Here is a 27,894-nt window from a genome sequence, read left to right as displayed (position 1 = left end):
GAAGAATTTTCAAACTCACTTTAATGAAAAAGTATTTCACTTTCGACTTCTTTCTTAACATAGAACCATCTCCTGTCCATCACTTACGAGACACCCTATATAAAATGATGATAACACGGAGGACAGGTGACGATAAGTGCGAAAGCGTGATACTCATAGAGATGGTTTGGGCGCGGTTTACCCTTGCGGATAGAGAATGGAATTCAAATCGAGCGGAAACAGTGGCGGGTGTTCGTCACGGGCGAAGTTGTTGATCGTGATCGAATTGACAAGGTGGATATCGCGTGGCCCGTTTCGACGATGGCCAATGGGGGAGAAGGGGTGTGGGCCGAGGAAGGGAGAAAAATTCGCTGTCGTCTCGTTTGCCAGGCAGCCTTGTCGGCCGGGCTGACGTTCGAAAATCGATCCTGAAACTTATCGAAGCTTATCGGATAATAACCGACGAGATGACGAAGAGCCCCCCCTTGAATTCGATGCGCTATATACACCGATTTTGCTCACTCACTCACTTCTTCGCTCGAATCGTTTATGCGATCTCGTAAAGTTGGTTGAACGGTTTTCGAGTTCTTTGACGAGTGAAGAATCTCTACAGCTGTATCAATCGTACGAATAAAATGAGATAAAGGTGCAATAACGAACATAACAACGTGATGTTTGATCAATTTTCCAATTCTTTATAGTGTGATGGATGTTTAATTCATTAATTATTACATTTGCAAAATTATATTTTCGAATTTGTAATACGAATGTGAATATTAATTGGACAAAAGTTTATAAAGTTCTATTATATACCATTTTTGATCATTTCCATATTTATACGTCCATTAATTGAAATATATGAAAGAAGCAATCTAATTAAGCTTTATTTACGAGAAATTATAAAAATTTTAAGCAAATAACGAATATTTCAAAATAAAGATTCAACCAATCCTAAATTTTTATACCTAATTCGTTTAACTCTTCGTTCCTCCTCGTCGTATATAAATCTGGAACTATAATACAAATCACGAGAACGTGTCGAAAATGTCAACAAAAATAGTAGCGCGATGAAAAACATTCGCGCTACATGAAAGTTTATTAAGCCGTGGAAATCGTGAATACGAGAATATCGCGTTACGCGGCAAATTTGTGCAATTTTTGCAGTGTTGCCACACGTTATAAGAGCGTATATTAAATGTGACAATGGATACGTATGCGTATACATATATATATATATATATATATAAAGTAAAATATGTTATTTTTGTTGTTGAAAATGTGCATGCACAATCCGGTTGGATTATTCTGGGAAAATTTGAACAACGTGGATTGAAATATTGACCCTTTCCCAGTGACCGATATATCGCGGTATTTATCGAGGATACACGCGGGAACGAAATCGGATTCACGTCCCTGGCCGATCCCGCCGGATTAATTAAGTTAATCACGACCAATCACGGAAAATTTACATTTTACAAATGATCGTACAGCAATTTTATCACGACCGATTTCTATCCATCAGCAGCAGCATCGACAGCCAGGTTCGATCGTGGATGGCTTCTCGACAAATGCTTTTGTCGATTAATTAATCGAGCGAAACATCCAATTTCGAATAAAAAATTGTTTTTGAAATTGACGCTTCTCTCTTGGAATTTTTAAAAAATTTTTCTTTGTCCCGTCACACTTTTCGTTTCGAACTTTAGATTCGAAATAGATTTTTCAAAAAGTATACCTTAATATGTTAAATCCGGTGAATAATATAAATCTTTGCTGAAAAGTAAGTTTATCGAATAAATACTTTTTATCCGTCGATTAATTAAGAGTTCGTTTAGAAACGTTTAGAAGTTACTTTATTGGTCGTACGTTTTAAGGAAACGTTTATCTATGGGCGAAGAAAATAAAAAGAAACTGTTTGCACGAATTGTACCGAAACGCGTTTACTTTGAAAGCAATGTTTCCTGGCCCATTAAAGGAAAATAGTTCGAGAGATGTTTCGGACGTATGCAGTTTGTCTACGATATCGTAAGCGCCGTTCCCTCTTTAAAATCGCTTAAGAGCGTGAATTGAGATTGTCTTGAAACTCGCGAACTACCAAGCGCGTTCCCGGTTAATTAAACAGTATCTGTTGGAAAAAAGATGAGTTCACCTAAGTGTTACTGTGATGCACAATTTTCGAGGATTATTTATTGAATTATAATTAAAATTAAGTTAAACGAAGCGAGATGAAGATAGAGTTAGAATAAAATCAAATTCTTGATACAAATTCTATTAATAGCCTGTATATCCTATATATACTTAATATTTATCTGTTCGATCTATCTGAAATCTAATTGAGCTTCTGTTTGAATTATTATCGACCGATACTTTACTATACTTTATTTACTATATGAATATCTTTATAATTCCAATATAATCGAAAATATATTTTAATGTAAAGTACGATTCCACGTATAATACATCTATTTTCATAATTTTGAACTTTCCGTAATTTCTCACATTTCAAAGTGTTTCTTTTCTTGTGAGATCGCAAAACTTGTCTTTATGAAAGTTTCGTAAAACTTACATCGAGGTTTTAATGAGACGAAACAGTAATATCTGCGTTAGTACGTAACTTAGAATTCTTCTACATTATTCATTTCTATATTAATTTTGAAATCATCTTTGAAAGCAAAAGGATATAAAAAGTAATTTCATGATTAAAGGTACGTATAAAAATTTCAAGATTTTTTTAATCTTTTTCAATTTTTTAATTATATTGGATTAAATATTATTTTTAACGGTATTCGTATATATATATATATATCATTTGATATTCCGTTCAATCTTTAATAACGAAGCGAAACTCTTTTACTTCTCGTTTCTTTTCATTCGTCAATATTTCTGAAACTTTTTCAATGCTTAAAGCACCGTTTGCAACGAATTACTGTCGATGTCCGTTCGTTCTGAACGGTATAAACGATCCCTATATATCACTTTTTCCTTGCGCTCGCTTTTACCGACTCAGCGATCGTTTCTTGCAGATTATTAAAACACGATAGTTGATCATTCGCATTCCTCGTTCAATGCTGACACAGGCGTCCTCTACTTCACCACTCCTATCCATTATCTCAACGCTTTTGAGTTTTATTATTTTTTTTTTTTTTTAGTTTTTTAGATAAATACGTTTTTTCACGGTAGTTTAAAAAGCTTTCATCTGCAGGTACAAAAAATAATACATAATTAAAAATGATTTTCGAACCTAATTCAAAGCCTAAAAATTGAATTAATCTAATCTTAAAAATAAATATTAATCTGTTCTCATACATTCTTGCTGCATTTAGAAAAGAAACATGATCTTGTAAAATTATAAAAAGGATGAGATATTCTTTGAATTATTCATGTTCCTTCTTTCGTTATTTCTCTGTAACTGATAACAGAAAAAAATAGAACCTGCTGAAAAAAAATCTTATTATACATTACTGATCCCAAATATTATCGATTAATTCACTTAAGAGAATCGATTATCTATTTTTAATTTCAACGATCCAAATTCTTGCTGTGTTGATTTTTCTCAATGCGCGTGGTTTATTATATCACATTTGTAAAATCGGTGTATAAAATATAACGTGAAACTGTCCGCTCTTTATTTAACTATCCACGGCCTGTTCCAAAGAGCTCGGCGAAAGATGGAACGGGGCTCCTTCGTTCCCTCCAACGGCCCATAATTCCAACCTTTTAATCCCGCAACAAAGAATGGATTAAGTAAAGTCCGCGAAACGAGAGCCCGGCCACCACGCGCCGCCCTTAAAACGTTTCTGACTGCGCTCCACACGCAACCGGCCGGCAATTTTCCAGCTGAATACCCGGGCTTACAGGTATCTAAATTACTTTTCACCCAGTATACGCCCCCCTCTGCAAACGTCTGCGGGCCAAGATTCGACAAGCAACGAAAGGGGTGTGGCATGACTTTGAAACTCGTCTCGATCACGTGCCTCTCTCGCTTCTCCGCGATAAGTGCAAAAAATCGGCGTATTAGCGCCTCGTCCTCGCAACGGTGAGTTTTACTTTTTCGAAAAAATGATTCCATTAAATATATAATAATATTGAGTTGTATACGTGATACATTTTAATAATTTAACTCAAATTGAAACCTCGCGATATATTTCATATTCGAAGAAAAACTCTGTCAAATAATCTGCCCGCAAATTTTTCCTCCCATCGAACGGAAAAAGTGGAGACAAGACAGTCCTCGATCGTTTGAGGGGAGGGCGCTCGGTGAAACGAGCGTGTTAAAAGGGGTCGCTGCTCTTTTCGTCGCGGGCCGCTAACTCGAATTTTGCTCGATAGGGAGCCGAGGGAACGAACGAATTGGCCGGGTGAATAGGCTCGAACGTCAGAGATAATCGCTCTGCCCCTCCACGCGTACCTCTTTACCGCCCCTTAATAACGATGAATACGCGTGGCTTGGGATCAAGCCCCGATCATTTGTACCTCTGTCTCTGGCCGCGATTGGCCGAATCGTGGCAACAGTGTGTGCGACGCGGTCGCTCGATATATTCTTTGTGCGATTCGACACGCGATCCCGTGGGTTCGAGCACTGTTTGTGCAAAACTGTTGCTTTCGTTCCGACGAATGCATCGGAATGATTCGTAAATTGATTCGTGATTGATATGATGATTTATTTATTTGTTATTTGTATACTTTATTATTTATCATAATTTGTAAGTTTGTAATGTATAATTAATGTATAATTAGCGATAGTTTAGGTGCAAGTTTTGAATAAATATGATACACTGGTGGTAGTGATCATTTGAATTACGTCAAAAGGAGATTGACAGATTTAATAATAAATATTTAGCAGCAAGATTTTGCAGTAATTTATTATTCGTATATGGAGCGTATTTGTTATTATTTATTGTTAGATCGTTTTTTATTATCAAGAGTCCTTCAAAGATATAACGAATAATATTTTTCGTAAAATGATGTCTTTTTTTTTCGAACGCACCTCGTAAAAATTTATTATCCTCGATTCTTTTAAACATCCGGGGTATTGTATTGGCACAGTTCCCATCGGATTAACAATAAGCGAGCAAGAAATTATTTTTCAAACAATAATATAGCTTCGTTTTTTTCTTTTTTTTTTTTTCATCAATAGTTGTCAATACGATGCGTTATTCGATTTTTCCTTTTTTCTCTCTCTTTCTTTTCCTGCTCGAACAAACAATTTAACAGTGTTTCCTCGCAAACACAAACCTCTTCGCAAATAATGAACGCCGATACCTAGGATCGAAGTAAATATACGAATCGTGTTCGTAAATATTCTTACGAATATAAAATCGTTTCCCCGATGAAAACGATCATTTCCCCTGACAAACAAACTTATTCGATCTTATCATTTTCAAATTTCGATTCGAGTTTTTTTTTTAAATCGAAGATTAAAAAAAGATTAGAATGTTTAAAAAACATTTTGATGGAAATGACGAAGGAAATAATAAACGTTATTTATGTCAGTTATATCGGGAGACAAGCCTCTTTAATATCTCGGCGATGGAAAAAAAATGTATCAAACTTGCATGGTATCATGGTAATTTGAGGTAAATAGTTTTTTGTAGGGTATAAAGTTCATATGAAAGTCAATTTCATTTTTTTCTAATTTTTTGTATTCAAGAATTTTTGCATTTAAGAAACGAAATTGGCCAATGGATTTAATCTAAATTATATTTCTTTCTCTCTCTCTCTCTCTCTTTCTCTTCTACCTTCTAATAAATTGATCCTTTCAAAACGCATTGGAGATATTGGATCCAATTTTAGAAAAGTTTAAAGGAATACTTTAAACGGAGCCACATCGCATAATACGCAAATGTCGGAGAGTATTTGAAATACCGTAAAGTTTCTTTCTACTTCATCGTTGCGTCGTGTCAATTTCATTTCCCTCGGATTCGACGAATTCTGAGAACAAACAAATCGACGAGACGACGGAATAAAACGCGCTGAGATCTTCTTTCCTGGCAACCAGCTCCAGTCTAGCGCAAACATTTTGATATTGCTGTGTACCGTACGCGCTTCCGGATAGAGATTCACTACCGGTATCTGCCCACTTTTATCGGGAATAAAAAGGAAACCGTGTGCGCGCTTCGAGCTTTTTCATTTGCACAATCAACTGCTATCGCTTGACAAACTTGTTGGGAAAACATATTAGTGTATCTTGCTTTTAAGATGGATCGGTTGAAAAATATTGAAATTTCTCTCTCTCTCTCTCTCTCTCGGACATGTTGCGATTTATATCACGAAGTAATTATTTCTTTTAAGATTTTTTAAGATTTTTTTTTTTCCTTCTTTCTTTAAAAATAAACGTGTAAAGCATCGTGACAATTTTGGAAAAATGAAAATGATTTTAATAAAAAGAGATACCACTGTTGCGACATATCTTATTTCACGATGTGATTTCTTGTTTTTCATACACGTAATAATAACAGAAAAAATTGTTACAAATGATTAATACTTGAAGGAATTTTTAGTTGAATTTTAGCGCTTGGAGGGGTAAAAAATCTGCTCTACCCCGAGCTGGAGTGACTAAGGTCCCAAGCCAGAATCGCAGTTGATTGTGCAGCAGAGGTGATGGGTCCCACGAGAGTATAACAGAGTGTAGACTTCGTTCCCTACGTAAAATATATACGCGTTTAAAAATTTATTCCTGAAATTCCTAAGAAAATAATACGTTCCTAGTTAATGAAAGAATAATTCAATTTAAATTTCAATTCTGTCTGTATGGATCGTATATTCCTATCTTATTGAATCTTTTATATATGCCAATTCTTCAAGTTATCGAGATTCAAAAAATTCGAGATTTTTTTTTTTTCTTATAAAAGTCTCTGATATTAATATCTCGAAAATGTGTTGTACAGCAACAGAAGAAAAAATTGCACTCGCGATGTACAATTGTTCGCATTATACGAACGATTTCGAAATTTTTGCTTGTCCTTTTCCTGGTGTAAAAATTTTCTCAGCCCGGTTATTTTTTAACCAAGGAAAAAACTCGATGTATCCTCGCATCGGTACTCACAGACACGCGTCTGGATTCATGAGGGAATAATGCCCTGTCCTTGCAATCGATAAAACGCAAAGTTGACAGACTACTCGGGGGAATGGGTTTGACAGGTACAAAATTCTCTTGTGAAACGGTTACATGGTACATCGGCTCGAATCAGTGGCAATTTTTCCTTCGTGGAAATTAACTTCTGTTGATACTGCCCGGCAAAAAAATTATCTCTGGATCATTTTCACGTTTGCATCATGAAAATTGAACGCATCGTATATTTATTATGACGATTTTGTAGAGTCCAGTAATTGTAGAGGAAAGAATTATTCTCAAAATTTGTCATTCAAAAAAGTTTCTTGAGAAAGAAATGTCATATATCCTACATTGGAATCATCTATAAATTTTTCTAATTTATTTTAAATAAAGATATCGATAGAATTCTGATGGAACGTTCAAAATGTATAATTTTGAGATTAACTTGAACTTTTCTCATAAAATTTTTAATTCTTCTTTCCAAGTATGTTAATTGTTGGATTATTTTGAGAAGTGCATCAAATGTGTAATAAGAAATATTATTATAAACATAGAAAATATGTATATATAAATCGACAGATTTATAAGAGAATTTTCGTAAATCAGAATTACTATTGATTATGATATTTCAATGGGGAATAAATTAAAAAATTTATCTATTCGAGTTTGTATCACATTCAAAGTGATTTATAAAACCAATGTGGGAAGAATGCACTATCTCTGCAAGAGATTACTCGGGGAAATTGCATTGCCGTTAGCTCAAATTCCTCGGATTTCTTCTAGAAACGTAACTATATTTTCCTCTCTTTCGCGCCTTCTCTCCTCTATTCTTTCCTTTATCCTTCCCCCTTCCCGTCCCCCGCGCTCCACTACGCTCCCCTTCTTTTCCCCATCAACTTCAACGTTTACGAAATTTCGATCCTACGTCAAAAATTCATCTCATCAGGAAATTGTTGGTGGGATTGCTACACACCGTGGAACGATATAATAATAAGTTGCAGTTTTTTCCCTTTTCGAGCAAGAATTCGTTGGTGATTTTCACCGACCATAGAGCAGGTATCGAATAAAAGTATTTTGGAATTTTTTTCGTCAACGCGAATAACGCGTTTCACTATTCTGAGAGATGATCGATAATCGATATTTCATGGAATAAGAGATTTTTGTATCATGTTTTCTTTTAAATAAATTAAATCTTAAAATATTCTTTTTTCGTTTCATCGAAATTTTGTCGATAATTGAATTGGAATGATTGTTTATTCGGAAAGCGGTGTAAATATATAGATAGAAAGAAAGTAGAATATATTATTTTTCTGAAAAATAAGAAATATCTCTGAAAATTATCCGCAATAATTTTATCTTTCTATTAATTCTAGAGAGAATGCAAGTTCTAATATAAAAAAAAATAATATACAATATGATAATGTATTACATACAATGTTTACTTATTTATAACAAGATTGAAATAACAAAAGGCTTTTCTCATTTCACCCTTTTATAATGCCAACGATTACTTATAATATTTCTAATATTATACACACGTTTTACATGTAGGGAAAGTTGTCAATTGATCAAATTATTAAATTATCGATAACAGAATGTTAACAGAACATTATATATCAGTATATATTTCAAGCAAAATGAACCCAATATATTGATTTTCAAGAGATGGCTATTCTGCCATTTTTTTTTTCACTCGATATTGTTAATTCGGGCTTAATATCTAATAGACCCGATCCTCCCCGTTATTGATTATATCTTGAAAACGTTTTGCACATTTTTCATCAATTTTTCCACGTGCATATTGGGGATAACGATCTCGTATCTTTCGAATATGGCGGATTAACGTTTCCAGCTTTTATAGCCCATTCTCCCCAAAGTTTTCGCTTCATCAGAGATTGCACGTTTCCGATGGAATTTGCCACCGGGAAGTGAGATAGCCAATTCAACGAGCAGCGATATTGTTTTCTTTTTTTTTATTTATTTATTTATTTATTTTGTGGCGCTATTATTCTCGCAAAATATCCAATTATACGTGGATTTGTCAAAGAAATATTTGATCGATCGCTACCTTCAATTATTCCGTTTCGATTATTTTATCTGCGTTTAAATTATTTGAAAATATATGCACTGGTTGTACAACTGTAAACGCGCTTTTCTATTTTTTTTTTTTTTTCATTAAACGTTTGGATTGTTTCGTTGAATGTTTGATATTTGATAGAATTATTGGATTTTATTAAATAAGAATAGAATAGAAATAGAAACTCGAGAAGTGTGTCATTAAATATTGTTTGAATTATATTTTTGATACTTTTTTCTTGAAAATAATTTTCACTGTTAATTCGAACGAAGCTTCAGACATTCAGTTATATATTAAAATTAATAGAAATAAATAATTAATTAATTGATAATAATCTAATTATATCGAGTAAATATAAAGTATTATTATTATTATTAAGTATTTACTTTTCAATCAGTTTAAAATGTTAATTAATTTTCTATCATCATTGCTTGAAAATCAAAAGATCAAGATATTTCTCATGAACAATGTGTTGAATGTTATAATGAAAAAAAGAGAGAACAATGATAGATCTTACATCATGAACATTTATTAATTATCCAAGTTTAAATAAAAAATTCAAAAGTGGAAAGGATTCTAATTCCAATTTTTAATTTATACTCGCCGGATTAAGTAGAATTAAAGTAGAATCTATTTCAAGGAGAATTAAAGATGGAACGATTGTTGAAAATAGGGATAAAGTTCTTGTGATCTACAATCTTTGATCATCGAATTAGAAAACAAATTAGCGAAAATTGAATTTTTTTTTTCATTTGAAATAAAAATGAAAAAGAGCAATAAATAATTATTTTAAATAAAATGAAAACTGAATTTATAAAGATTAAGAAAAAAAGGAAATAAAAAAATTCTACGATTTTACTTGAGAAATAAATTATTCGAATGATAGTAAGAAATTAAAAATAACAAGTAATAAATTAACATATATAATTTTTTTTCTAGCATATTGTAAATGATACCGAATAAGAAATGATTATTGAAAGTTCAAATTTTATTATCGAAGAATATATGATAATTTCTGTAGTAATAAAATATAATATAATATATTCAATTCAGTACGTATCGATTTCTCATTACACAATATTAATTATTAATATCACTTCTGCACGAAAGGTATATCGTGCATGACGGCAAAAGATTCACTCCTATGTATACATTCTTCCTATGTAAATAATTTTCGTAATAATTTATTAACGTGCAATTTTTCGAATTCTCTGACTTCGTGTTATTAATTCCAAGTAAATTATTGTACATTAAATACGAAACTTCACATTTCTCGTGTTAATTCCTTACATTTTATTTCTAATTTTTATCTCGACTTTTTGTAAGAATATATATATATATATATATATATATATATATATAGAGAGAGAGAGAGAGAGAGAGAGAGAGAGAAATAATATACATATGTGAATAATCGAAATTCTCGGCATTACAAATGATCATATCGTATTATGAATTCATTAGACTGCACATAATTGTTCAATAGGATCTATAATAGAAATGCTTTGTACCGTAAAGCAAAGCACCTGTATTTTATATGTGATATAATACATATAAGCGACTAACTATTTCGCGTTTTAATTGAAAATCACACTTTATTTTTCGACATCATAAAAATCATGCTTTATTCTCGAAAAATTTTTCTCGTCATTCTTCCTCTGAAAATTTCATCTCTCTAAAGCGAATTTAATCAATTCCATTTTTTTGTGAATTTTTATAGAGATATATGCAATTATATTTAATTTTTGAGGAATCAAATAATTTAGAATTTTTGAGTAGAATTAATCAATTTTGGATGTAATATATTTCATATTAAAAATGTGCATGTGAAAAAAAAATTTATTTTATAGATGATGATAACAGAGAATTAAATTAAGTTTTAATTTATGAACATTTATAAATGAAATTTACTTAAAAGGTATATAAGAAAAAGAAATCTTTCGACGATCCAATTAATTACAATTTCTCTTATTATAATTCTTATATAATTCTTATTTAAGTGCTCCTTCAGAAAATTGGTGAGTGAATATTTTTTTCTTTTGTGAAATATTTTAAAAATTTAAAAAAGAATTGTACGAATCTTAACAAGTTCCTTCAGGATTCATTTCATAATTAATTTGTAGATGGAAATTTCCTCTTTACAATGAGCCTCTAAAAGTTGTAATACAATTTTTTATTAATATTTCATAGCATTTTGTGAGTGAAAAGAAATAAACTAACTCTGAGATTCATAGAAACAGATTCATAGATTCATAGAATAACAAACGACTTATTATTCAATAATTTCAAATATTTTTCAAATATAAATTGATATTACTCTAGCTATTAATAGTTATATTAATATAATTACTATAGTTGGAACAAATTAATTTTTAAGTTTATAAATTTTTATTCGTAATTTTTTTTATAAACAAAAAAGTTTTTAATTATTTCCTCATTTAATATACCCTATACATTCTATTTTTAATTCATTTCATTTAACACGAATAACAGCGCTAGCCATTTTACGCAAGCAACGAGGTTTCCTCTATTTACTCGCTGTCTTGTAATACGGCCAATTGCACACAAGAGATTTACACAAGCCGTACGCTACAATTAACAGGTTACGATGTTCTAACTCGATGAATGAAATAAAAAGCCTCATTAATTATCGAGTCTGTAACAAAGTAGAAAAAGAAATATCAGGATAACTGAGACTTTCGTTTCCGCGACGAAAATAAGAAAAATGTTCATAACGCAAGATTATTTTCCAATTATCTTTTCACGGATATGAATTTCAATGTTTCCTTTCTTCAATTTATACGGTGAAATATTGTTTGATATTCCATCTTTATTTTTATCAATTATTATTTAAAGTTCATTTATTTTTTTATTTATATTTAATTTCGATTTTTTGATTAATAAAATGTTATTAATCGGTTCTTAGATTTAGATCTAAATAAATTTCTTTTATTTTATATAATCAACTTCTTCAATAATTTAATATAAACGTACAATACATTTTTATTTATTGCTAAAGTGAGCAATTAAAGAAATAGTTTTCCTGTAAATTTTATAAAATATAATATATTTTTAAATACCTATTCATTGAATTTATCGGTAAAAAAAACAGTATTAAAAATTTCGTTTTGTACGTGTTCTTCAATCATCCATTTTAATACTCGCATAAAACAAAAAGAATCAATAATAATAACATTTCGCCACGCATATCGCTTGAATATTCTCACCATATCCATCAATACATTGGCGAAAAATAACGATCGAGTCAAAGCCAGTTATACGCGAACGTGATACGCTAATTTTCAAAGAATCATTGCACTTTTCCGATGGACACATCAATACGATCTATCGAACATTATATTTCGATAGTATCGTCATAAATATTACTCTCGGGAAAAACGTTCGCATCCCGATAATGGACGTTGAGATGAATAACCATGCGAGTCGTTACACGGTTTTTCGGTTGAAAGTCGCGGTTGAAACAACGTTCGGCCATGTGTCGACCATTAGAAAGTCGTCGTCGTCATACATGTCCCGCTTTAAAATGGAACGGACGTCAATTCTGCGCGGAAATCGTTAAAAATAGCCATGTTGAAAATATGACGGTTCGACAGTAGGAAGGAACCGTGCAACTACAATAGAATCTCGTTCGTTTATTAACGAACGGAATCCTCGTTCGTCGCATTTCGGCGATTCCCACTAGTTCCAAAACTTCTGACAATTTAGAGAGTGGGAAAATATGGAGTGGGGGTACAGATCGTGCGATTAGTTACCTTTTCCATTGCGCGTACCTCGATTTTTGCATGCATCTTCGGTTCTATTTCGTCGAACAGCAGGTTATGTTGTAACAGAATGATATATCACGATTCCCGAAAAAAGCCGTGGCACTGAGAAGAGAGGAGAGACGAGAGGATATCGGAAACACGTGTACAAGCGTGCAACGGTGCGTACATTTTCGTATTTATGCGGCGACGAGCACGGACACAGCCATGCAACACGACAACGTGACAAGCGACGCCATCAAGCCGAGCGTGCGATTTTAATAAGCGAACTGCGCGCGCAGCATGCTTGTAACCGACACGACAGTAATGGCGGACATCGAAACGCGGGAAGGAGGTAATACGCATAACATAATGTTCGAACCTAGCCAATTAATAACGCCGTTCAGATGTCCTTTGTCCAAATTTCACGCTATCTTCTGCGTCAATTCTCTCCAGTTGTGTTGTGGAAAGTTATGCCGCGTTCGTGCTGTTTTGTGAACATCTCGCGCAACATGATAATCGGTAGTGTGGATATTTGAGTGAAATTCGAGCAGGTTAGAACGAACATTCATGTTCGAATTCTAAGTACGTATCAGCATTAAAATTAATCAAAGAAATTCCGTCTCATCATTTTATAATATTAATATATTTGCATTTTTACTATTCTCTTAATTATTTCGAGTTTCTTTTTATTTGTTTAGCATATGTTAATTTTTTTTATTTAACTAAATAATTTTATTTAAGCTGATTCTCATCGTATATAATTTCTATTGAAAAAAAATAAAATATAAAAACAAATATTTAATATTTTGCAAGCCGAAAATATAATTGATTTAATATTATTATAAATCTTGGCTCGAAGAATTTCAGAAATTAGAATTTGTTAAAGTTTTAGTTTATGATAAAATATTTTTCAAAAAAAAAGAATAAGCATTCTAAGTTTCGAAAGTTTTCATGAATCAAATTTTAATCTATCTCTAATTAATACTATTCTCTAAATTATTAAGAAAAATAAAATAATTCTATTCTAATTACTAAAAATTTTCTTTAAAAGGAACAGATGCAATATTTATTTCTCTTTTAATATATTTTATTCTAATTAAATTAGAAACTTCATAATTCCAATAGATAAAAATTAAAAGAAAATATTAAAGATTAAAATTAAACGTTAATGCGAATTAAATGTTAAAGAGAATTACTTAATTCTACATTTAATTTAAACTTTGCAAGATATTAATATATACCTTTAAAGATTTAACAGGTTAAAACGAACACATAATACATAAATATTATTTAAAATTTTTATTAATTACGTTATAACCACTTAAAATTTGCGATAGAGACTTATTATTAAATTGAAACAGATTCTACTTCCATTACATCATTTTCATTCAACGCGAATTTAAATTTCTTTTAATTTAATAAATAACCTCGATCGATATTTTTCTATTTAATATTTCTTTTGATTTCCAGAATCGATGTGCCGTACTTTCCAAAAATGTTCCACGAATATTTATCCTGTACATCTAATTATAAGAATTAATAAAAAGTGAAATGATAAATATACATTGAAAAGTGAAAAATTCGATTCGAAGGAAGGAAGAGTATATATCGAAAATACATAACAGCAATAATGGAGATCCGTTTACATTCATAGAGCGCAATCAAGCGGTATGAAAGCGAAGATGAACAAGGGAATCGATGCGCGGACGTATAGCTTTCATTTTTATTTAATACCCGTGCCATATATGAAAGTGACTAAATTTATTTGCGGAGACAGCAAGAGCCGTTGATACCAAGGTTTGACGAACCAGTCCAATCTGGACGTAGAAAGGGACGATCGATAGTGGTCTGTGTCCAATTAAATTCATTCAATTCTATGACATTTTGCCGTTTCATACAGTATGTACAACACCGGCTATTATTAACGGATTGCCATTTCTTTGTTCGAATCGAGATCCAGAAAAATTTAACGAGGCTTACTTGGTAATTGGGTTTATTATTATGCAAAGTTTCTGTACGTTTAATCGTGAAATGAGATACACGGATAAAATATCTTTGCAGATAATAATTTATGCATTTTATGGCTTTAAAGTAAAGAGTAATTTTGAGAATAATGGATGTTTTGAAAGAGATGACTATGCGAATATCTTTTCAAATATATTAGATATATTAAAGTTATTACGCTAATATTTATATTTAATTAATTTAAATGTAACGCGTGAATTTTTTAGCTTAACTGTTGAGTGCAAAAATTTATTATTTATATTTTCATTTTTATGAAATATAAAATTAAACGCTTATTTTGTTTAAAGCATTTCTAATGATATCTAATTACTTAAAATATGAAACCGGTTAAGAAGGGGTTGATCATTTCTGAATATAAAATATACCAGAAAGTGTAATAATGTAAAAATTTTGAAATGAAAACGAATTTATTAATTTTTATTTTTTTTTACTAATTTATAGTAAATTAAATATTCATCACTGCATTAAATATTCATAGTTTGAAATTCGAAATCAAAAATCGAACACTTTCAAAACCAAAACTATTCAAAAACATTAAAAGCCACGAATGATGCAGGTATTAAACGCAAAATTGCTTATTTCCAAGTGCAAAGTTCAATTCAAGATATGAATAAACATTGCATTTAATTTGAAATTCCTCGTTCGTGGAATAATTCCCACAATATTGATCGAAACCAATCAAGCATCGGATAATAAATTTTCACTGATTCCTCATTAATATAGCGAGACGTTCTTTGTTCTGAAACGATGTCTGGGTTATCTCATCCGATCGCTTTTTGACCAATTGATATCTTAAATAAGTATTCGAATATTTATTAATCATTGAATCGTTGTAACTTGATAAAAAGTAATCGTATAATAATCTTCGTGGGATTATTTTAAAGATTGAACTTTCTACTTTAAGTAAATTTTAAAATTAGGTGCTAAATACAAAATATAATAATGGATTATTATATAAAGAACTTTTTAAACATTTGAATATTTTTTCTTCTTTATTTATCAATGTAAAATGATTTTCAAAAAAATTTAAGCTAATCATATAGAAAAATCTCATCAATTTTTAAATATATTACAAAGAAAGAATCAAAAAAGTGATATATAGAAACAGAATAATTTCATTCTATTTCTGTTTCAATTAACAAAAGATAAATGTCAATAATATACATATGGAATGCCTGTGTACATATTTCTTGCAAGTATCTTGAAAAATGGGTAAGCAATGATTACATGTATAAGAAAGAGTTATTCAAAATCTTATTCTCCATATTGTATTTTATATATAATTACCACAAGATTAATCAAGTATCAAGATTAATCCACTAAGATTATTTTGTACAACTATTTTCCAGATTTCAACAATCCAAAGATTGATAAATTCAAATATCCAATAAACAAAGATTGTGGCGGATATTACAAACCATGTACCATCAATTTGCAAAGTGTGCGCATATGCATCACGCTTAATTTTCGTTAAAGGGATGAAGAGAGAGAGAAGGAGAGAGAGAGAGAGAGAAGGGAGTATGCTCCATTGAGTCGACTGAAAGCTCCGTAAAATTTTCCACGGTGAATGTCGACCCGCGTGAATCCGACCGCTTATCGCAAAAGAGCAGTCGATCCACTCGGGAAGCCTGGTCATTAATTCACTAAGTAACGACGCATTGTGTCCCCCCATAATTTCTGCACCCCCTTCACGCATTTTATCGCCCCTACCTCGTCCCCCTTATTTTACGTTCGTCCACCAGTCGTAACGAACCGATGTTGGAGCATCAGATAGCTTTTGGGTAATACCTTTTGATCTGCTGGTGGAATCTCTTGTCGTTTGATTGTTGTGGATGAAAAATATATATATATATGGATGATTGTTTTCTTTAATTTTTGTAGAAGAGAGAGAGAGAGAGAGAGTTGTGGAACTAAATCTTTTGATCCAATTTTCAAATATAGTGAAAATAAAATAAAAAGTATTTTCAGAATGGACTTCCATGTTAATAAATTTCGATAAAAATTGTGTGGTGAAACTAAACTATTTGAATAAATTCATGCTATTGTTTCTATTTATGTTTTATACCTGAAATTGATCTTATTCGAATACTTGTTCAATTGAAATTTGAATATCTAATTGCAGGAAGAAACGTTAGTGAACTCTCTTCTTTTCTGAAGATAAAAGGTTGTAAATAAAATTTTCTTTAAAATAATGTATATAATTACTCGAATAAAATTTTACTTTTTTCTATACTCGATAATGGAAGATGTATTAGAAACTCGATATATTTTAGAGAGACACGTAACGATATAAATCATCCAACTTTCTAACTTTAAAAAAATCGAACATTTCATGTATACTGGTATCGTTACTCAAGAAAAGGATGGTCACGATTTTTAAGGGGTCCTAACTTTTAACTTTTTAACTATCTTTTTCACATTTTTGTTTGAGCTAAAGAAAAGAAAGTTTTCGAAAGTGTATCCTAAATGTATTAAATAAAGTTGGAGAAATACGATAAGAGATAATTTTCGCATGCCGTTGTGATAACAGAACGATAATAAGAGGGGAAAAAGATTCGTTAAGGGTTTTTTTGCTTCACATGACAGTTAGCGATTATCGATGTTTACGTCCAATCGTTGCTGACAAGTCGTTAACTACGTGTCCAGATAAGAAAAACTGTTACGAAACGAAATAGAACATCAGATATCGTAAATCTAGCTTTTTCTCGAACAATCAGACGGATTGATCTAACAATTCTCAGTAGAATATGCTACTTTTTCTATATTCATCATTTTGTTAAATTTGGAAGATAAAAAAAAAACTTTAATTTAGAGTTAAAAAATAAAATCTTGTTTTATATACTTGGATCCAAGATTTAGATTATGAATTTAATTGTAAATTCAAGTTACAATGAATATTTCGAATATTTAAATAGAGAATTTTAATGTGTTCATCTATTTAAAACATTACAATTTTTAATTATTTTGATACAAGGAAATTCATATATAACTATTGCACATTGTTCGTCTAACAATTATCGAAACTTAAAGTTTATTTTTTGAGATACATACCTTAGCAATTTCAGGACTATGATTTCGCAAAATGAATTACGAAATCTAATTTGGATAGGAAAACTGATACGGTATTATTAAATTAGACTTAAACTCAAATTTTATTTCTATCATATATATTCTTTTTTGAAATTTAAAATACTCATTCATAAAAAATTCTTTTTCCTTCAGCGAGGAGATCAAAATCAAAAAAGAGATTGTCAATAATTTTCAAAAACATTATTACTCAAGATTATTGTTATATTTCTCTATAATTATTTAATAAGTTCACTTTCATAATAAGATAAAATGAATAGACACCTGTTATCACTGTGCGAATTAATCGTGCCAAAACATTCAGGTTGCTAACGAAATAGTCATCGATGTTGTGCCATTATTGTTAAGTGGATTCTAAAGCGATTATGCACCAACCATGAATGACCAACGATTATTATTAATCAACCAAAATTAACAGAATAATGGCCATCGATTATTATCAACTATTGTATGACACTCTAATAGTGATTGTCATTTCAGAACAATATATTTTAATGTTTTAAATAATTATTAATATAATTATATCACATTTATTAAAGAAAATATATAAAAAAAAGACTGCTTATATGATAATCAGATTACTGATAATAGATGTATGTCAAAATTTAAAAAAATATATTTGTTACATATTTAATACTCATGTTTAAAAGTTAAAAGAAAATACAAGATGTTATATTTATATTATATTATATTCTTGGAATATCTTTGAAGAATCGATAGACGTCAACAAACAAATACAAAAATATTAATTAAAATTATTATCTATTTAGTTTATTAAACTATAATAGATTGAATTTTGCTTTAAGCGAAATATAAAGAGAATGATCTCACTATTGTCATTTTCTGTTCCCGTCCATTTTATATTTGAATTCCAGAATTTTCACTATATATTACGCAATATTAATTTGTATGTCTAATAAAAAATTAAATATGAAGTAATGTATTTCGTAAATTATCCATATGATTTATTTAATGTAATTACAGTATTGAATCTGTCATTTCTATGTTTAAAATTTGATTGATAGCTATCGATCGGAAACATGATTGAACTCTCAATTATTGAATTATTATATTATCTAATCTCATATTACACATATTACACATATAATTAATGTTAATATGCCAATTTAATACTGTTGCAGTTAAATTGACGATAAATGTTACTTATGGAAATATTGAATCAAATATTACAATATATTATTAGTGCTTGAGAAAATAAATGCGGTCTTAGATCTGTAAATTTAATAGAGAAAATGATAAAAGAAAATTGGTTTAGGAAAATTGTTTATTTTATTTTTTATTTTATATTATCATTTTTTTAAAAATAATTTAAAGTTGTCTTTTTATCCTGACAACGTATGATATTCATAAATCTAATTAAACATTTAGAAATAATACTAGAGAGAAAAAAAGTGAGGTTATAACTCTTATAACTCTTAAATAGGAAAAACAAAATGATATTTTTCTTTATCGTTAATAATACATAATCTAACCTAACTTAAACTGTTTCAAAGAAATATTTTAGTTAATTTTAATAAACAATTGTCAAATTTTCTAATCGAGAAATATCCAATTTCATTTATATCGTACTTAACAATTTTTCCAATTTATTTTATCGAAAGTCTCAGAATGAAAAAAATTTATTTCATATTTTCGATTTACTTTTCCACGTAGAATCACTATCACCAATCACACCATTGTATATCAATTCAAATTAATCAATGATTAATCGAAAGTTAATCGATAGTTCCACTTTCTTTCTGCTTAAGAGGTTAATCGAGGTTCATTATATTCCGTAAAATTCTAAGTGGCGCTGGTGTCGACCGGAAATATTTGCCAGTAACTCGGCTCTCGGCTGTGTTTCGCCTCGATATTCGTTTGCAGAGCATCTGCAAATACGCCTGTTTCACCGATATTTCCAACGCATTGTTTGCTGGACATTTTCGAGCGAGCGCCCTCTCGAGTGTGGCACGTGCGTCTTTCTCGAGTAGGTAATACACAGTGGTAAATTGCGGGAAAAAAAGAGACGGATGGTTCTTTTTTACGAGTCACCGTTTAAAAGTGGAGTGGACACACGACGAACACAGTCTGAATAAAATATTGAAATGGTTTTCTCCCGGTTTCAACGTTAATTCCGTCCTTTCGGCTGTAGACGATAAACAGTGAAACCTATTTGTAAGTCTTTAAGGGGATTCAACGTTGGGAAGTGCTGTCGTGAAAGTTATTGTTGACACGCTTGCCTACTTTTTTTCTCAAGAAATAACGCTCTGTTTAATTAAAATGTTTTAATTGTTAAATTGTAACGTGTGAAATGACTGAATTTAAATCTGTAAAATTTATTTAAATATAAATGAACTTATTGTTGAATTACGAATATCGATACTTGTTTCAATTATTGTGAAAACTGTAAAAATTGAATTTTTCGAATTTTTCGAAGTTATATTTAATGAATAATTCTTTTTGATGAATTGTAATTTATAGTACCTTTACATGATAAATTATTTTCTATCAAATACATATACGTTCGTATATATGTATATTTTAATATATATTATTTATTAATATTATATTTCTTCTATATCATAATTATATTAAGATAGAAATTATATACAAAGTTCACTTTAAACAATGAAAATGTTAATTCAAATAAGATGTTTGAAAAATATTTATAATCAAGAACAAAGATTGTAAAGTAAAAAGGAATTTTCGTATTAGTTAATAAACTTCTTTAATTTATTTGTTATTCGCGTTAATAACTAATCCCCTATTGAATAGAATACTTTGAAAACATGCTTTCAAGTAGAAAAGTCGCTAATTAGTTCCACTTTACGATATTAATAGTCTGCTTTTATATTAGATACACTTATTTTATAATTATTTAAACGTAAAATATTAATATTAAAAGTTTATTAAATAACGCAAAATTTTTTGAAAATATAAATAAAATATTTAATACATATGGATAATTTTTAAAATATAGAAAATGTTTCTCTATTATTGGTCGCTGGTATTAAAATTTTTGTAAAAAACTCTTTCAAAAAAATATTTCACATTCAGAGAAAAAATATTCCACATCTAAAAGATGAAACGGTTCAAAGGTTGAGGATAGAAAACATATTTTTCATATTTTGAAAATATTTGATTTATCATAGAAAGAAAAAAATTAATTTTTAACATACTCTTTAAACGAATAAATATTTTAAAAATCGATTTGGACGAATTAAAAAGTAAAAAAAATTTGTTATTTTATCTAATCCTTCTTCAACTTTTCCTCAATTTTAATTTATCAAACCAGAAAAAAATTCTTCCAATAACAAAGACACGACAAATATTTCAAATATTTTTTCACCAGATATCAAATCCACGGATTTCTGTATTCATCCTATCATATTTTTTTTATGATAAAAGAAACAACGAAAACTTTCCACTTACTTAATAATATTCAACTCAAAAAAAAAAAAAAAACAACTGCAGAACGAATAAAACAATTTTCTTACCTCTAAACCCGTACAAACTCGGCACAAATCAATCGTTCATCGAATCGTTTAACATTCAATCGTTAATTAATCGAAAATAACACGCGCTGTATAGAGAAAAAATAAAAGGTTTGTCCCGGGCCGGAGTGACGAACGGTTAATTTCCGAAGTTTATTAAAAGACTAATTGTTACTCGTCACCGATTCCATTACATTAATTAAAATGGAAATGTTCGCCATGCGCCTCGCCTACTGCAATTTGTTCTCCACTTGTGCCGGTACGCGTAATTAACTGCCTGCGCTTCGAGAACTTTTATCGAAGCCGGTTGCGTTTTACCCATGCACGCTTCATTATCGAAACCGTACTAAATCTGTGTCTTTAAAATTGCTCGAAGGATCCACACTCGCACGTATATTTGTACCCTTTGCTTTGCTCCAAAAGATGCGAGATTTCTACGACGTCAATGTCAAATTTGCCGCTCAAAAAGTGTTTCGAATTTCTTGAATGTATATAAATAGATATGGCTACTTAGAAAGTGAAACAAAGTTCGTTTCGATTATTTTTAATTGAATTTACAATTGAAAGGTATTTTTTTAATCAGTTTGATGCAATTGCATTTTCAAAGGTGATACAAAAAGTAATATATATTTTTCCTAGAAAATTGTGTGTGTGTTTTTTAAAGGGAATGTTTCGATTTAAAATTAATAAATAATAAAATGGACTTCGATCGTTCAGAAATAAACTTGAAATGAAAAATTTGAAAAATTTATAGTAGTATATATAAATATAAAATATATGAAATACAATTCTTAATTCTTCGAGTAAAAATAAAAAATTTTCTTGAAATATCTATCCAAATATTCATCATAGTTAGATAAAAGGATCCGTATATCTAATCAATTAAAAAGAAATTTATTCAGAAATAAATTCAAGAATGGAATCGAAATTTAAAAATCTGGATGAGAAGGGGCTTTTTAATTGAAACGAAAAACAGATAACGGGCCTGGAAGTGGATGCTGTGGAGACCGCGTCGTGTAGCAACTGCTGCGCTTTGAGCGGTTCGATGTTGAATTTCATGAATGACACCGAGCCTCGTTCTCCGGGTGTTTTGAAAAGAACAAGCGCGTTGTTGAAACAGATGGTGCAAATGCGTTTTTGAAACGACATCATGACGCGAGTTAAAGGGCTATAAATTTGTAGGCCGCATCATCTGCAGGGCCCTCGTGCGCATAACTCGCCAGCGGAAACTGTGTAATAGAGATTTATAATTGAATATCTGCGTAATAAATAGCGGGAAATATGAAAATCCAGGTGAAATAAATTACGTGAGATTTTAGTATCGGAAAATATCCCATCTCGGTTTATCACGTATCACTGAGCAAAAGATGGAATTTAGCAATCCAAGCATATTTATTTGTAAAGGGAAGAAGAATTATAATGATAAGTTGGAATATGATAATAGTGATAGTAATAATATTGTAATTTTGATTTTTTTTTTAATGTTTTTAAACATTGAAAATTTAATAATTATATGTTATTTTATTATTTCAATTATTAATTATTATTCAATTATGGAATATATGGAGATAAAATTCCTTTTTACCATCCATGAGAACTTAAGTTGCTTTCTAAATCTATATTAATATTTAAACTGTTAAAATGAATTTCTCAAAGTGTCATAAACTAAAAGCAAAAAAGTATTATTGAAAAGTATTATTTCTTGATTTTATAAATTTTTATTCTCGGTAGATATTTAATGTTTCTTACAATTTTGGAGCAAGAAATTTGAAATAAATTAAAGAAAATCATCACAATATCGATGAGTAAGAATTTAAAAATTAATTTTTAAACGGAAGATATATATTTCGCATATATAAATTTAAAATTAAAAGCAAATATTTTTTATGAAAAAATAATCATACAATATTTGATTTTTTTTTTTCATCGCACAAATACATATTCTAGAAATATTCACGAACGTATCACATTTCCTACAAATTCAATAAACGATTCCCTTTCCATTATTGGTTCAAGCACTTTTAAAAACCAGCCAAGTTTAAATCGAATTTTAATAGTCCCTCGAACTCATCGAGGATTATCAAATATTCGACAAACTTTATCCTTCTTCTCCACTCAGACCTTGCTTCTTACACGAAATTTTGGTAATTAACAGCGAATGCCATTTCCAAGGACGAAGTTTCCGTGTCTCAAGAAGAACCTATTAACGAGGCCGATAATAAAGACGATTATGAGACGTGGCGAGGAAATTGGTCGAAAAACCAGGAATATTAAGAGAAATCACGTCTCGTTGATAGAAATTAAAATTGGCGACAAAAAGAGGCGGAAAGCTACGAATCGTTAAGAATCGTAATGATTCATAAAATTGATCGTATATATTATATTACGAGAAAATTTAATTATTAAAAATTAATAATCGTAATTTTAATGGAAATTTGTGTGCATATAGAATATTACGAGTTGTATATAAAATATTCTTTTCTTTAAAATTTTATTTTATTAAGAAGAAATAACTTCAACCCTCAAAATTTCAGGATTTATTCTTTTATATATATATATATAGCAGGGTTGATAAAACATTAAAAATGAAATATTTTTTACGTGAAAAATTCTATTTTATCTCGCACATTACAAATTTATATTTATAAAACGAAGAAATAAAGCAAATTTTTATTTTTTAATTCTTTTTTTTTCTATTTTAATTTTATACAAGTACATAAAGAATAATATATTAGTGTATCGTAAATTTTGGAATAATTTTTTTTTTCAACAAAATATTACTTTAAAAAGATAAAATCAACTGAAATCAATTTTCAATGTTTTTTTCATTTTTAAAGTACAATTTTGTGATAGAATTTTTTATAAAAAAAAATTTCAATTTTTAACGTTCTATCAGATTTTAGTCAAAAAAAAAAAAAAAAATGAAAGACAATTTCCAGGTAAAATTACACTCGAAATAGGAAAAAAATGTTGAAAATTTAATTTTTCAAAAAATCTCAAGTTTAATTCGATTTTTAAAAAATTATTCCATTTTGAGGGATGATCGAATACTTTTTGCCAAGGATTGTAAATAAAAATTGTTAAAAATAAAATAACTTTTTTTTACATTAGTTATATACACCGACAAAAAAATAATCATTTACGAATTTCTTTATATTTTAGTATTAAAATTCAAATTCAAATTTAACTCGTTCAATTTATAATTTACATACATTCCTTCGATCAATTGCAAGAAAAATAACATTTACTGTATCACGTAGATTACGTATCCCAAATTTCCTTAGAAATGAAAATTTAATTTTCACCGATTCAAAAATATAGAATCACGTTATTTACATTTTATTTTTCGCAATGATAAAAATTTCATCGAAATCTCTAGATGCAAAAACAACGAATATAAAAATCCATATTTTATGCATATTGGATTTTAAATAATATAATACTCGAGTAGTATTCTTCCAAAAGCGTGTACACGATCAATTTCACGAATATATATATATATGAATGATTGAAATCCTTATCCTTATCTACGAAATTGCAGGCAATCGGTGACATTTCTTGCACGGAGCTCGATTCAATACGTAATCTATCTTCCCTTTTCGGCCAGAATGGGATTCCACGGTACGCCGGAAGGATTGTCGCGAAGCAACCGATTTGAAATTCGGTTACGAGCTTCGTTACCCTCGTTTCGTACCCCCTCCGGGCTGTCGAACGCCCCTCCTCCTTCGAAAGTCTTCCACGAAAGGAGTTTCTCAACTCGTTTTCACGAACCGTTTGCGCCAGACGCTCGCGCGATATCTATATCTACGTTACTTTCCGTCTCATTTTGCATCGTATTTTCGGCCAACTGTTATCCCACCTTTCACTTCCTTCCTTTCTAATTGTTGTCCCTGTGTAAAAGGGGAAGCCGAGCGGATATTGGACCGTCTGGAGGGTGATTACTATTCGCATTTGTCTCTTCGTTTTGGCTCGGATTTTCTAGATGGGGATTCTTATTTCGTCTGCAGGAAAAAAGAGAAAGAAATAATTAAAAATAATTTTAATCGTTTTGATTAATGTAGTCGGTAGTTTGTTGCGAAAGTGCTTGAATGAAATCTTTAAAGTTTGAATTTGTCTTTCGTTTTTTGTAAATGTAATTTTAAATTATAAAATATTTACATACAATTACATACAAAATGTATTTTGTATGCAATCAAATATACAATTTGAAAATATAATTTTGATGATGTGTACCAATAATAATTTTAATAATGTATTGAAATTTATTGAATAATTAACTGAACGATAAGTAGATTGAAAGATCCGTAAAAATGGCAAATTAAAATTATATTGCTCGACATAACTTTTTCATGGCACGTCGACGTCATCGTGCTTGGAAAATGCTCTTATCGAAGAGAGAGGATTTTCGTAACATTGCCGACTAAATCCTCCATGTTAGACGTCGTAAAGGCTGAACATCTAACCTTCCACCCATCTCCCTAATCTTCTTTTGTCCGCCTCGCCCTCCCGTCTGTTACGTGCCTCCAAGCTTTCCCTCTTCGCCTCTCGTTGGAAAGATGTTTTCCTTCTAGAAAACTATCGCACTGTTTACGGTATTTATGAAGAACGTCATCCTTAGCTCATGCTAATCTGGATGAAACGATTTTGTTGTTGAAACAGGTTGTATGGAACGTATTTTGATTATAGATATACACGTGTAAATATATTCCTGTCAAATATATCCTATTGAAACATTATATAGGTTATGTACATACAGGATTAGGCTACTTTTGTTATGTGGAAAATATTTGAATTGGTTTCAATATAGATATTATTATAACATGTTCAATTAATTATTTCTTATAATTATATTTCAAGTGTAATATTAAAAAGAAAAAATAGAAAAATATCAATATAACAAAACAATATTTAAATAAAACTTTTCTATATAGATATAATAATACTAAATCTATCTTCATCGTACAAAATAATACCAATTTCAAATTTTAATTCTCAACACCATCAATATCAATAATCAATAATCAAGCAATCATTCATAAGAAATATAAAAATGTCAGCAATCTGGAACCAGAATAAGATACAAAATTATATCTAATTATATCTAATAATAATACAAATTTCAAATTTTAATTAATTCTCATTACCAATCAATAATCCAGCAATCTCCAATCAGAATAACCAAGATACAAGATTATACATTTTATAATTAATTTTCAACCATCAAGCAATCATTCATAAGAAATATAAAAATGTCAGCAATCTGGAATCGGAATAAAATGCAAAATTATATATCTAATAATAATACATATTTCAAATTTTAATTAATTCTCATTACCAATCAATAATCAAATAATCTGAAATTAAAATAACCAAGATGCAAGATTATACATTTAATATAATACAAAATTTATATAAATAATAATACAAATTTCAAATTTCAATTAATTTTCAACAATCGGTAATCAAGCAATCATTCATAAGAAATATTATAAAAATGTCAGCAATCAGAATAAGATGCAAAATTATATTTAATAATAATACAAATTTCAAATTTTAATTAATTCTCATTACCAATCAATAATCAAGTAATCTGAGATCAGAATAACCAAGGTGCAAGATTATATATCTAATAATAATACAAATTTCAAATTTCAATTAATTTTCAACAATCAATAATCAAGTAATCATTCATAAGAAATATAAAAATGTCAGCAATCTGGAATCAGAATAAAATGCAAAATTATATATCTAATAATAATACAAATTTCAAATTTTAATTAATTCTCATTACCAATCAATAATCAAATAATCTGAGATCAGAATAACCAAGGTGCAAGATTATACATCTAATATAATACAAAATTTATATAAATTATAATACAAATTTCAAATTTTAATTAATTTTCAACAATCAATAATCAAGCATTCATAAGAAATATAAAAATGTCAGCAATCTGGAATCAGAATAAGATGCAGAATTATATATCCAATAATAATACAAATTTCAAATTTTAATTAATTCTCATTACCAATCAATAATCAAGCAATCTGAGATCAGAATATGCAAGATTATATATCTAGTAATAATACAAATTTCAAATTTTAATTAATTTTCAACAATCAAGCAATCATTCATAAGAAATATGATAAAAATATCAACAATCTGAAATATCAAAATACTCAAGATGCAAAGATTATAGGCTCAATTTTCATTCTCCTTCAGGATCCCCTTCATGGTAGACATTGCCACCCGTGTTGCCTCCCCCTCATGCCTTCACAAAAGTCTCAGAAATCCAAAAGAATTTTTCCACCCCGTTTCTTCGAACCACCCCCTCTCTCGAAGCTTGAAACTTTCCCTACTTACTTTTCCTCCATCGCCTTCCTCTCTTCCCACCATTCTTCTCTCCTCTCGCTCTT

The 27,894-nt window shown here is 29.7% G+C and overlaps 1 protein-coding gene and 3 long non-coding RNA genes across 5 annotated transcripts in view; 2 read left to right on the top strand and 2 right to left on the bottom strand.

Moving 5' to 3' along the window:
* Nucleotides 1-13,002, bottom strand: part of LOC133666411 (uncharacterized) — a 29,296-nt gene extending 16,294 nt beyond the window's left edge. The window contains exon 1 of the long non-coding RNA XR_009830518.1: nucleotides 12,881-13,002. This is a non-coding gene — a long non-coding RNA (uncharacterized LOC133666411). The remainder of the gene's footprint in view (nucleotides 1-12,880) is intronic.
* The window catches only part of LOC107993181 (cadherin-87A), a 226,497-nt gene that overhangs the window by 129,159 nt on the left and 69,444 nt on the right, over nucleotides 1-27,894 (top strand). The window lies entirely within an intron of this gene.
* Nucleotides 12,617-16,947, top strand: LOC107993183 (uncharacterized). Of its 2 annotated transcripts, XR_009830515.1 has the most exons (4): nucleotides 12,617-13,453; nucleotides 14,342-14,854; nucleotides 14,933-16,108; nucleotides 16,246-16,947. It is a non-coding gene; the product is annotated as an uncharacterized LOC107993183 (long non-coding RNA). The 2 variants fall into 2 exon arrangements; XR_001765056.3 differs by having other exon boundaries at nucleotides 14,342-16,108.
* LOC107993184 (uncharacterized) lies at nucleotides 23,200-27,405 on the bottom strand. Its single transcript, XR_009830516.1, has 4 exons — nucleotides 27,049-27,405; nucleotides 25,821-26,737; nucleotides 25,337-25,478; nucleotides 23,200-23,677 (listed from the first exon to the last, which is right to left on the bottom strand). It is a non-coding gene; the product is annotated as an uncharacterized LOC107993184 (long non-coding RNA).

This window comes from Apis cerana, linkage group LG7 (assembly GCF_029169275.1).
Source record: "Apis cerana isolate GH-2021 linkage group LG7, AcerK_1.0, whole genome shotgun sequence".
NCBI lineage: Eukaryota > Metazoa > Arthropoda > Insecta > Hymenoptera > Apidae > Apis > Apis cerana.
The sequence above is the reverse complement of the archived record's forward strand: the minus strand, read 5'-3'. Positions and strand labels throughout refer to the sequence as shown.